This window comes from Pteropus alecto, unplaced genomic scaffold (genome assembly GCF_000325575.1).
Source record: "Pteropus alecto unplaced genomic scaffold, ASM32557v1 scaffold72, whole genome shotgun sequence".
NCBI classification, from domain to species: domain Eukaryota; kingdom Metazoa; phylum Chordata; class Mammalia; order Chiroptera; family Pteropodidae; genus Pteropus; species Pteropus alecto.
In genome coordinates this window covers 21,501,371-21,510,504 of record NW_006436811.1, presented here as the reverse complement: position 1 = coordinate 21,510,504, position 9,134 = coordinate 21,501,371, and the positions used below count along the sequence as shown (strand labels likewise).

The window sequence follows — 9,134 nt, the reverse complement described above, 5'->3', positions numbered from 1 at the left end:
ACTCAGTTTAGAACTTTGTTTTGCTGTTGTTCTTTTTAATAAACAAAAGTATGTCATCTTTTATTTCTTCATAATACAGGCTAAAAATGACATAAGAGAAAGAGGGAAGAACTACTATGAAAAGATATCCTAATCCTACTATATTGTTTTAGCAGTTTTTCTTAAATATCAGTTGCATTTTAGTTTAAAAACCAGAACCACAATATGCATTTTAAAAAATTATGCAGATGAAATTATATGAAATTATTTTCAAAGTAACGATTTATTCAAAAAGAGAAAAATAAGAATCTATAATTATTCTGAGACAATGTTGCAATAAGCAAAACTTCATTTGTGATCTTTATCTCTTAATTTATACTTTTTCTTGTTCTATATGTATATGTGTATGTTTTCATAAAGTTTATTACATGATGATAAGCATAATAGTTTACTCAGTCAATTCATCCCAGGAGTTAATAGAAATCTATATAATTCAAAGTAGTCTAATAGTAGTAATATACATCTTCCCTGTTTGATGGATTATCATAATCAAATTTCAATCCCTTAAGTAAGTGCCCCAACCCCAATACAAACTGGTTTAAAATGTAGTCAATATGACAACAGAATTATCTTCAGTATTTTCATTTGCCTTTGTTACATTTTAGGAGGACAGTAAAGATACTAGACCTTAAATGAAGATGACAAATGGATTTGATACAATGAACGATGGTAATTTCGACCATAACTAGAGATAACGCCTAAGACATTGCCTGATGTTTATGGGTGGCATACACAGTGACAGATACTGAATTATAAGATTTACATGCATTTCAAGTTAATTGCATACTAGCATAGTTTTCAAATGAGCAAACAGAGGCTCAAAAATGTTAAGCGAGTTGCCCTAGACCACTGAACCAGTACATAACCCAGAGCTCCAAACCATTACAGACAAGGATGGGTTCCAAGAAAGAACAGGAAAATGGGGTGGCTTTGTGGTTTATCCTAAGTCAAATTTCCACACTGTGATTTGAATAATTAATGGGAAATATAATAAATTCCTAAACACTAGGTAAAATAACACTTAAATATACAAAATGCATTATAAAATTAAATATAAATTATTTCCAAAATAAAATTCACGTATGATTATTTTTTCCACTAATACTAATTAGTTGATGTAACTGAGACTGGGGAGCATAGTCAAGTCCTATGGCTGGTATATCCTTCTCCAAGGGGTGGATTCCACTAGAAGAAAATCAGTCGCAGAGTATGGTATTATAGTTACAGTATATAGAATAGTGACTGGCACACAAAAGGATGCTAAAAATATATGGCTAATAAGTGTGCCTCATTTTGTGATATATGTACATATATATCATATTGTATATATCATTTTACAATATGTTTATTATCTATCTATCTATCTATCTATCTATCTATCTATCTAGATGAATATATTCACCTACACAATTAAATGTTAGAACAAAATCAAAGTAACAAAAAGCTAACAATGACAAAGAAGACTATGCTACAGAGACCTTATGTGGTACAAAATGCCCAAACTATTTAATATACCGACCTTTACAGAAAAACTTTCCAGTCACTGGCATAAAAAGTCAAAATCTTAAATGAAATGTCTGAAGATAAATTAATTTAACAAAATGTATTACACCTTTAAATTTTTGTAGGCAGGAAGACATTTAATTATTACTCTATCTCTAAGTAATAGAACAAAAGTTCCTTTCCTCCATTATTTTTATCTTATATATAAAAATTCACTCTGACAGCTCTGCAACCCATTCATCTCTTTATATTACCCTGAGAGGTAACTAAAATCCAAGAGTAAATTTTTAAATCACTTACATGATTTAGTAAATTTGGTGACTTTAGTGATTTTTAAAGTAGACACCCCTAAATTTTTCTAAGGTTGTGGTTTAATTAGTCTCTGGAGAATTTCACAAGGAGAAAACTCCACAGTAATCTGGCATATAAAATAGACAATATAGGTATGGGAAAAAAATAACACATTACTTTTATACCGAGTTAGGTAAAAGAAGACATTTTTATTATAATTTCCTTTGTAAAATTTCTCTTTATAATAATTAATGAAAATAAGAACTTAAAGTAGCTTTTAACATCTTACAAGGCTCTATAACAAAATACAATGTTCACCATAAATCTAGGACAATTATTTTCAGAAAGTAATAAATACATTAGCTGTTAAAAATACTACAGTACTATAATACACGGTTCTAAATTGCTCACTATATTAATCCAAAAGATATTTTTATTATGTTACTCTCATTGTGTGTTGGAAACTCTTATAAATTACATCTAAATAAGTGGAAACATAAGAGTTCTGGGAAACACTTTTAACCAATAAATGAGAAAACCAAAGATAATAATGCATTTTAAAATGCATTATTCAGCCCAATTGGACACCACCATTTTATATTTTTCCCAAGATATTTAAACTAATTGACTAGCCTTTTCTAATACTATTAAAGTCAAGTCAGCTGAAGAGACTAAATGCTATAAGATTTTCCAGAATCAGGTGTGCAATTTAGCCATGAAAAGGAAAGTGATCTGGAAAGCGCACTAGGTAATTGGTTGATATAGGGAGATGTGAAGCAATAAAGTAGTTTATAGAAATTGTTGATTTGAATTCACATTTCTCGTGGTTAAACTTTTTCTATGCTTAGTGATCTTTTACACATTAAATTGATAAATGTTTTATTCCTGGGTAGGTTATTTCTCCCGAAGATATCTTTTAAAGTAAGAAAGACTGATTAGGCCATTTATGTTCACAAGGTGTTATAAACTATTAATTCTAGGAATCATAAATTAAGTTTGAAACTTGTTGATGGTTGCTGCCCAAAACAAACAACTGTTTTGAGCCTGCAGATTGTATTTCTACCTCAACATAAGCAATGCATGTGAAATTAAAAGCTGAGATATTTCAGAGTTCACTTTCATCATTGCACAGCTTCTTAACTTTGGTCTACTGACAACGTCCTTTGGGCCTCGCCCAGGACCCTGCTTTCACTTTTCTTTCAGGGATGACATTACCCAAAACACAGGTTGCCTATTTAACTCATTAAGCATCTAAAGTATAGATCTTCAAATCACTTCTAACTTTTTATTTTCCTCAACTGAAAAAAGCAATTAGGTTTCCAACCAGGGATAGTGTATTACTGTTTACAAAGCCATTTCTTTGTCCAGCTCCCTTTCCTTCTTAACCCAACGAATTGTTGGGCCAAGGGGGTGGAAAAAGCCTCCCAGCACCAAAGCACCAAGGAGAACTCTGGGACGTGAGTCCAGAGGTAGTTTATAGGCAAAAAGTCAGTGACAAGGACCTGGGGCTACTGGACCAAGAGATTGTGTAGGCTCTTGAGGAGAGGGAGGAGGAGCAACCAAATCAGATTTCCTCCTCTTGCCTCCTTCATAGAATTCACTGGCTCTCATCCTTGGCTGCCCATTAAAATGGCTTAAAACAAATCTTGATACCTAGGCTGCATACCGGAATAATTAAATCATAATCTCTGAGAATGGGATTCAGGCATCTGTACAGCCTGAATCACTATATCTCTTCACAGTTCTCCAACAGTTTCATTTTGCCAGTGCATGATGGTGGTCATTTGGGCAGGGGAAGGAGAAATGATGATGGAGGGAGGAGCCAAAATATACATCATGAAAGCTCCGATTCTCTTCTTCCTTTACTTTCTTTTCTTATTTATTTATTTTTTTCTCTATGTAGACGACTATTGTTCTGGTCTTGGGAACAAAACATTGCATTGATTAAAGAGGTGTTGAGAGTATATAAAGAGCACTAGCAGTGTTCCAGGTGATATGTGTGTGCTATCTCTTTTCCTTTCTTCTATATCTCTTATTCCTTTGCCATCACCTAAGTCACTCTCTGCCTTCATTAATTACAAGGAAGTGAGCTTGTCCCATGGTGACGGAAGAAAGGATGAAGCATGGGAAGAAGGAGTAACAGACTTTGATAATGCCAAGCTAACTTAATGCCTAAGGAAAAGGGGATGCCTACCCTAGTCTAAGGTGTCATTTAAGGAAGGAAGGAAGAATTTAAATGTATTGGTAAATGCTGAGTTGTAAAAGCATAGTTAAACATAAAAGTTTTAATGACAGTATTATATCTTAACACTCAATTGTTAAGTTATATCCTTTCTAGTCCATCAAAAAATTGCAATACCGAAACCATGTTTAAAGTTCTGGTTAAGTCTATGGCTATGCCACTCTGAACAAGCCCGATCCTGTCTGATCTTTGAAGCTAAGCAGGGTTGGGCCTGGTCAGTATTTGGATGGGAGATTACCCAGAAAGACCAGGTGCTGTATGTGTAAAAAAAAAATAAATAAAAAGAAATAAGGGATTGTAAACTGACAAGGTCCTTGCAATCTGTGAGGTCAACCAAGTGTTGCCTCACCTAAAAAATAAGAAAAGAAAGAAAGGAAGGAAGGAAGGAAGGAAAGAAGGAAGGAAGTTTTTTATTTCCACATTTACAGTCATAGCAGAGCTTTAAATGCTTAAAAGATCAGTATTTTGATCTATGATTAAAATTTAATGAAGATTTCACAGCCAGTTTTTGCTATCTAAAAAAATCTAATTTCATTATAACAAATTTTATGAGCACTGTCAAAATTTTTTATGAAGGAAGGAAGGAAGGAAGGAAGGAAGGAAGGAAGGAAGGAAGGAAGGAAGGAAGGAAGGAAGGAAGTAAGTCCTGGTTAAGTTTTCTTTGCTCAACAGATGTCTAAATGAAAGCAGAAGTCTATATAAGCATGAGTTTTAAATAATAATGTATTCACACATTTGTCTATATCTCACATTTTATTTTTGAATTGTTTTTAACTACATACATTTTATAAAAATTAATTTTGATTTCTTTGATATTTATTACTGAAGTCATTTTTTAAAAAAAATGAAACACGGGATGCTTCCATAGAAAAGAACACTAATAAACAAAATAGTTCAATTGCAATGATAAGGTAAAAACCTTGTGTAAATGATAGTCCACTATTTCTAGTAGAAAAACAGAGGCACAATTAAAAAAAAAATAAAAAAGGGAATATCCACATTATAAAATATTGTTGTATTTACGACTGTTTTTAAAGAATATTTAAAAGCGAATAATACTCAGTAAGCTCTAATTATGTGTTAGCTATCGTTTCAAGGGCTTCTCATATGTTAAGTAATTTAATCTGTCAACAACCCTACGAGGTAGTTATCATTATCATCTGAATTTTACATTTGGGGAAATAGGAACATAAAAGCCAAATAATTTCCAAGATACATAGCTAAGAGATGATGGTGCTGGCATTACGAACCCAGGCAGCAGGCCTTCAGGTATAGAACCCACAGATGCAAAACCAGATTCTATGAGGATTGAACCCTATACAATTTCAAGGACGCTCTTTAACAAATATAATAAAAAATTTTAAGTACAAAATTAGGTATAGAGGCTGAGGAAAAGGTCTATTCAAGTGGTAGATCTTGAAACACAAACATCATTAGATTCACAGGCAGTCTACCCTAATGTAAGACTTGATAAAAAACATAGAAAACAGATACAAAAGTATATATCTAGGACAACTCTCCCCCTCCTCAAAAAAAAGTATAAATATACACACTGAGAAATATAAAATCTATATATACAAAAGTGGTTTTAAATGAGCAGAAGATTATAGTCTATTTATATTTTCTTCTCTGTATATTGTTTAATTTTTCAAAGGTTTTACAATGACCATAAATTATTTTCATAGCTGGAAAACATAACTATTTTAACATGTAAAAGACCTTTTAAACACAAAAATGCTGCTTGATGATAGAGACAAATACTTATTTTAAAATATAGAATAAAACCACTTTGTCTAATAAACCTACAAAGGGAGATCCAAGAACTAAGACCAAAAGATGCATTCGAGAGAGCAGAAAATTCACAAGAAAATTTTCAAAATCATGGAATATATACACAAAGTAGCAGGGATAAAATGTGAGTCTCTCAATTCTAAATCTAGTGGATTCATGCTGGTAAGTAAAAAAGACTTAATAAAAAATAAATAAGTAGTAATCTCTAAGGCACAGCATGCTGACTGCAAAATAATGGTGCCAGTAAGGTTAGGTAATTATTCATTGATAATAACATCTACACTTTAGTATTCAATTGACTGCTTTTTAAAATAGATAATTTCCATTTATTTCTAGGCAGAGAAAGGATAAATCGATGTAATCAGTATTCAATAAAATTCCATGGTTCCTTATTATAGATGTCAATTCAAACGAAACAAAAAAAGAACATCAACTTTAGAAATCAAGAATTCTATAAACTTAAAGTCATTTACTCTACAGACCTTTTGGTGGAGATTTGATGAACATTAGCACAAGATAATAAACTGTGTAATTATAGGAATGTTTGTACAAACATTTTACAACAACAAAAAAAGCAAAGACAGTTAAGGCACCTTTCAATCACCTGTCACCATATGTATCAATTTAATGGACAGGACTTAGAGATGGCACAGTCTCACCCCATCATTTCTTAAGAATCATTTTATTCCTTAAATCTACCAAAGTGAAATGAACGTCAGCCCCACTTGGCATCATAAATGTCTTAGTTCAAGGGTAATTATATACTTTTGATGAATAAACAATAGATATCCTTGTATGAGTACATGATGAGACTTATAGTATTATTGTGTAAGATATAAATGCAAATGAATTAATTAAACATTGATCTAATTTGCTTAACACTGATTAAATTTACCTTGTCAGTCAGTTATGAGATTATTATTAAAGAAAAAAATATTCACTTCATTAATCTTATGTAATATGATAACTATTATACTTTTATAACATCAATCATTGGGAGTTCAATAAACAAAAACAATCATTTTTAATTATTTTGTAAAGTGTCAGTTATTGAGTGCTGACATCTTTTATGAAATTCTGTAGTGCTGAATGCACGCATCTTATTTTTCATAATTTTAAAATCAAATTAAATCATTTATAAGAAATGTGCTTATTTTGATTCATGGGTATAAGTTTACAAATAACTTTTAAATTATTTATATTTCATCTTCTGAACTATATGGATCATATGTAAAAGTCTCCAAAAGAAGACATTCAGTTGAGTATTTTTAAAAATTTTTCATTTATACCACAGGTTTTATTATTTTATACTTTATTAGAACTTTTATATTTGTTTATTCTTATTAGCAGTATGTTATATAGTGATATCATTCTTATTTTATTCGGATATGTGTCGTAAAAACTTCCCCAAAACAATCAGCAACGGTTTTCAAGAAGGTATCTATCTACATATTAAAAATTGGTAATCTCTACCAAAGGTAATCTTAAAACAACTCTGCTTTTGGGGGACATATTTAAAGGGCTCTGCACAGCTTCCCCCAAAGAGCTGTCCTTTGTTTTGGTTTTATTTTGTTTTAAATACCCTGATCTAGAGGTCTGTGGCTTTTACTGTAAGTATGACTCCCTCCACGCCCACTTCTCCACTCTCATTTAGAACTGCAGATGGTGATACATCTCCTTCCTCCAGCTCCAACTGCTGCATTCAGTTATCATCGAGAGCAGACATCAACTAGCACTCTAATCTTGTTCTGATGGATAGAATGCTAACCTTTCACAAGATTAGAGACACAGGGTGCTCTTGAGATAATAAAATTCAAATAGGTTTATTTCAAAGGGCAACCCAATCTCTCTTTTGTTCATGGGTCACTTGGCAGATCATTTGCAATGTAGCTTTTGTATTTTCCCAAGCCAGGTTTTGGTTCAGTGTGCCAAAGGTGTCAAATTAAGTGGGCCCCAGAAGCCAGTTCCAAAAGAGGAACAGGAAAAGTTGAGAATAACATTAATTCACTACAAGTGACAAAAACTTTATTGGCAAATGGTCAATGATTTTAATTTTGCTTAAATTTTACCTAACGTACTCAAAAGATAAATCAAGGCTGTCCAGATCGACAATACCAATGACAGTATAAATACCTTGTATGGTGATTCTTAAGTGTAAAGTCCAATTACTCAGAGATTTTCATTTTAAATAAATGCTTAATGGCAATCAAAATCAAGAGTTAAAACATATGGAGTTTTTTTTTTAATATAATATATCTGTTTAACACTTTCCTAGAAATAAAAATCAAAGAATATTAACCAATGAAATAAATCAAGAATAAATACCACATACATACGAAGAAAAAGACCAGGACTAAAATCTATTCCTATAAGAGAAATGTGTAATTCTTACACAAGTCTTCATATATTTATTTCTCCTGTCCACTGTCTTCTCATTATTTAAAATTACCTCTGCCACACAGAAGTCTATAGTTACCTCCTAATAAGAAAATGAGAAAGGAAAACCAAAAGCAGTTTCAGTTAAGAATACTTCTTAACTGTGTTACTGTTGCGATATCATTAGCAAACTACTATGGAAGGTAAAATATTCAAATTTAAAGAATGTTAACAATTTTATACAATTTTACATGCTATTGATGATACAAATGTGTATCACTTTTATAATTATTTTTAATTCTTATAATTACATATTTTGCAATGTAGTATAGAATGTTCATTTTTTAAAAAAGTTTTAAAAATAAACTTATAAAGTGAGGAAGTTAAATTTATATATATATATTCTAATTGTAAAAGTTCTTAATAATCTAAATATTATTTCATTAAAAGAGAATTTCATGGTTACTAATTTTTGTTTATTTTTAATATCATATCAAAACTATTTTTTCTCAAGATATTTATAAAGCAATCATAATTAGTTATTCTTACTGGATTTTACAAATGAAATAAAGCTTTTGAAATGTAACAATTATAATCAATTGAATATTTAAAATAAAATATTTAGCAGGGTTGTTTTGCTCTTTCATTTCAATAATATAGCTGAAAAACATTTCAAACAAATAATATTAAAAATAAATTTGGGACTACATTCTCCACAGACATTATGCAAAATTAGAGAATGCTAATTAGATTATTTTAAAGATGTTGTTTACTTTTTAAAATTCTTGAAACAATCACTATATATTTTTTCATTTATTTGGTAATATTAAATTGATGAGGTTAAAGTTATTTTTTTACTGAGGCACAGAAACTACCAAACTATAGTCTACCT

At 30.9% G+C, this 9,134-nt stretch overlaps 1 protein-coding gene and 1 pseudogene across 1 annotated transcript in view; one reads left to right on the top strand and one right to left on the bottom strand.

Annotated features, from left to right (window-relative positions):
• The window catches only part of GPC6 (glypican 6), a 982,218-nt gene that overhangs the window by 510,786 nt on the left and 462,298 nt on the right, over positions 1-9,134 (bottom strand). The window lies entirely within an intron of this gene.
• On the top strand, positions 4,220-4,338 carry LOC112481510 (annotated as a pseudogene).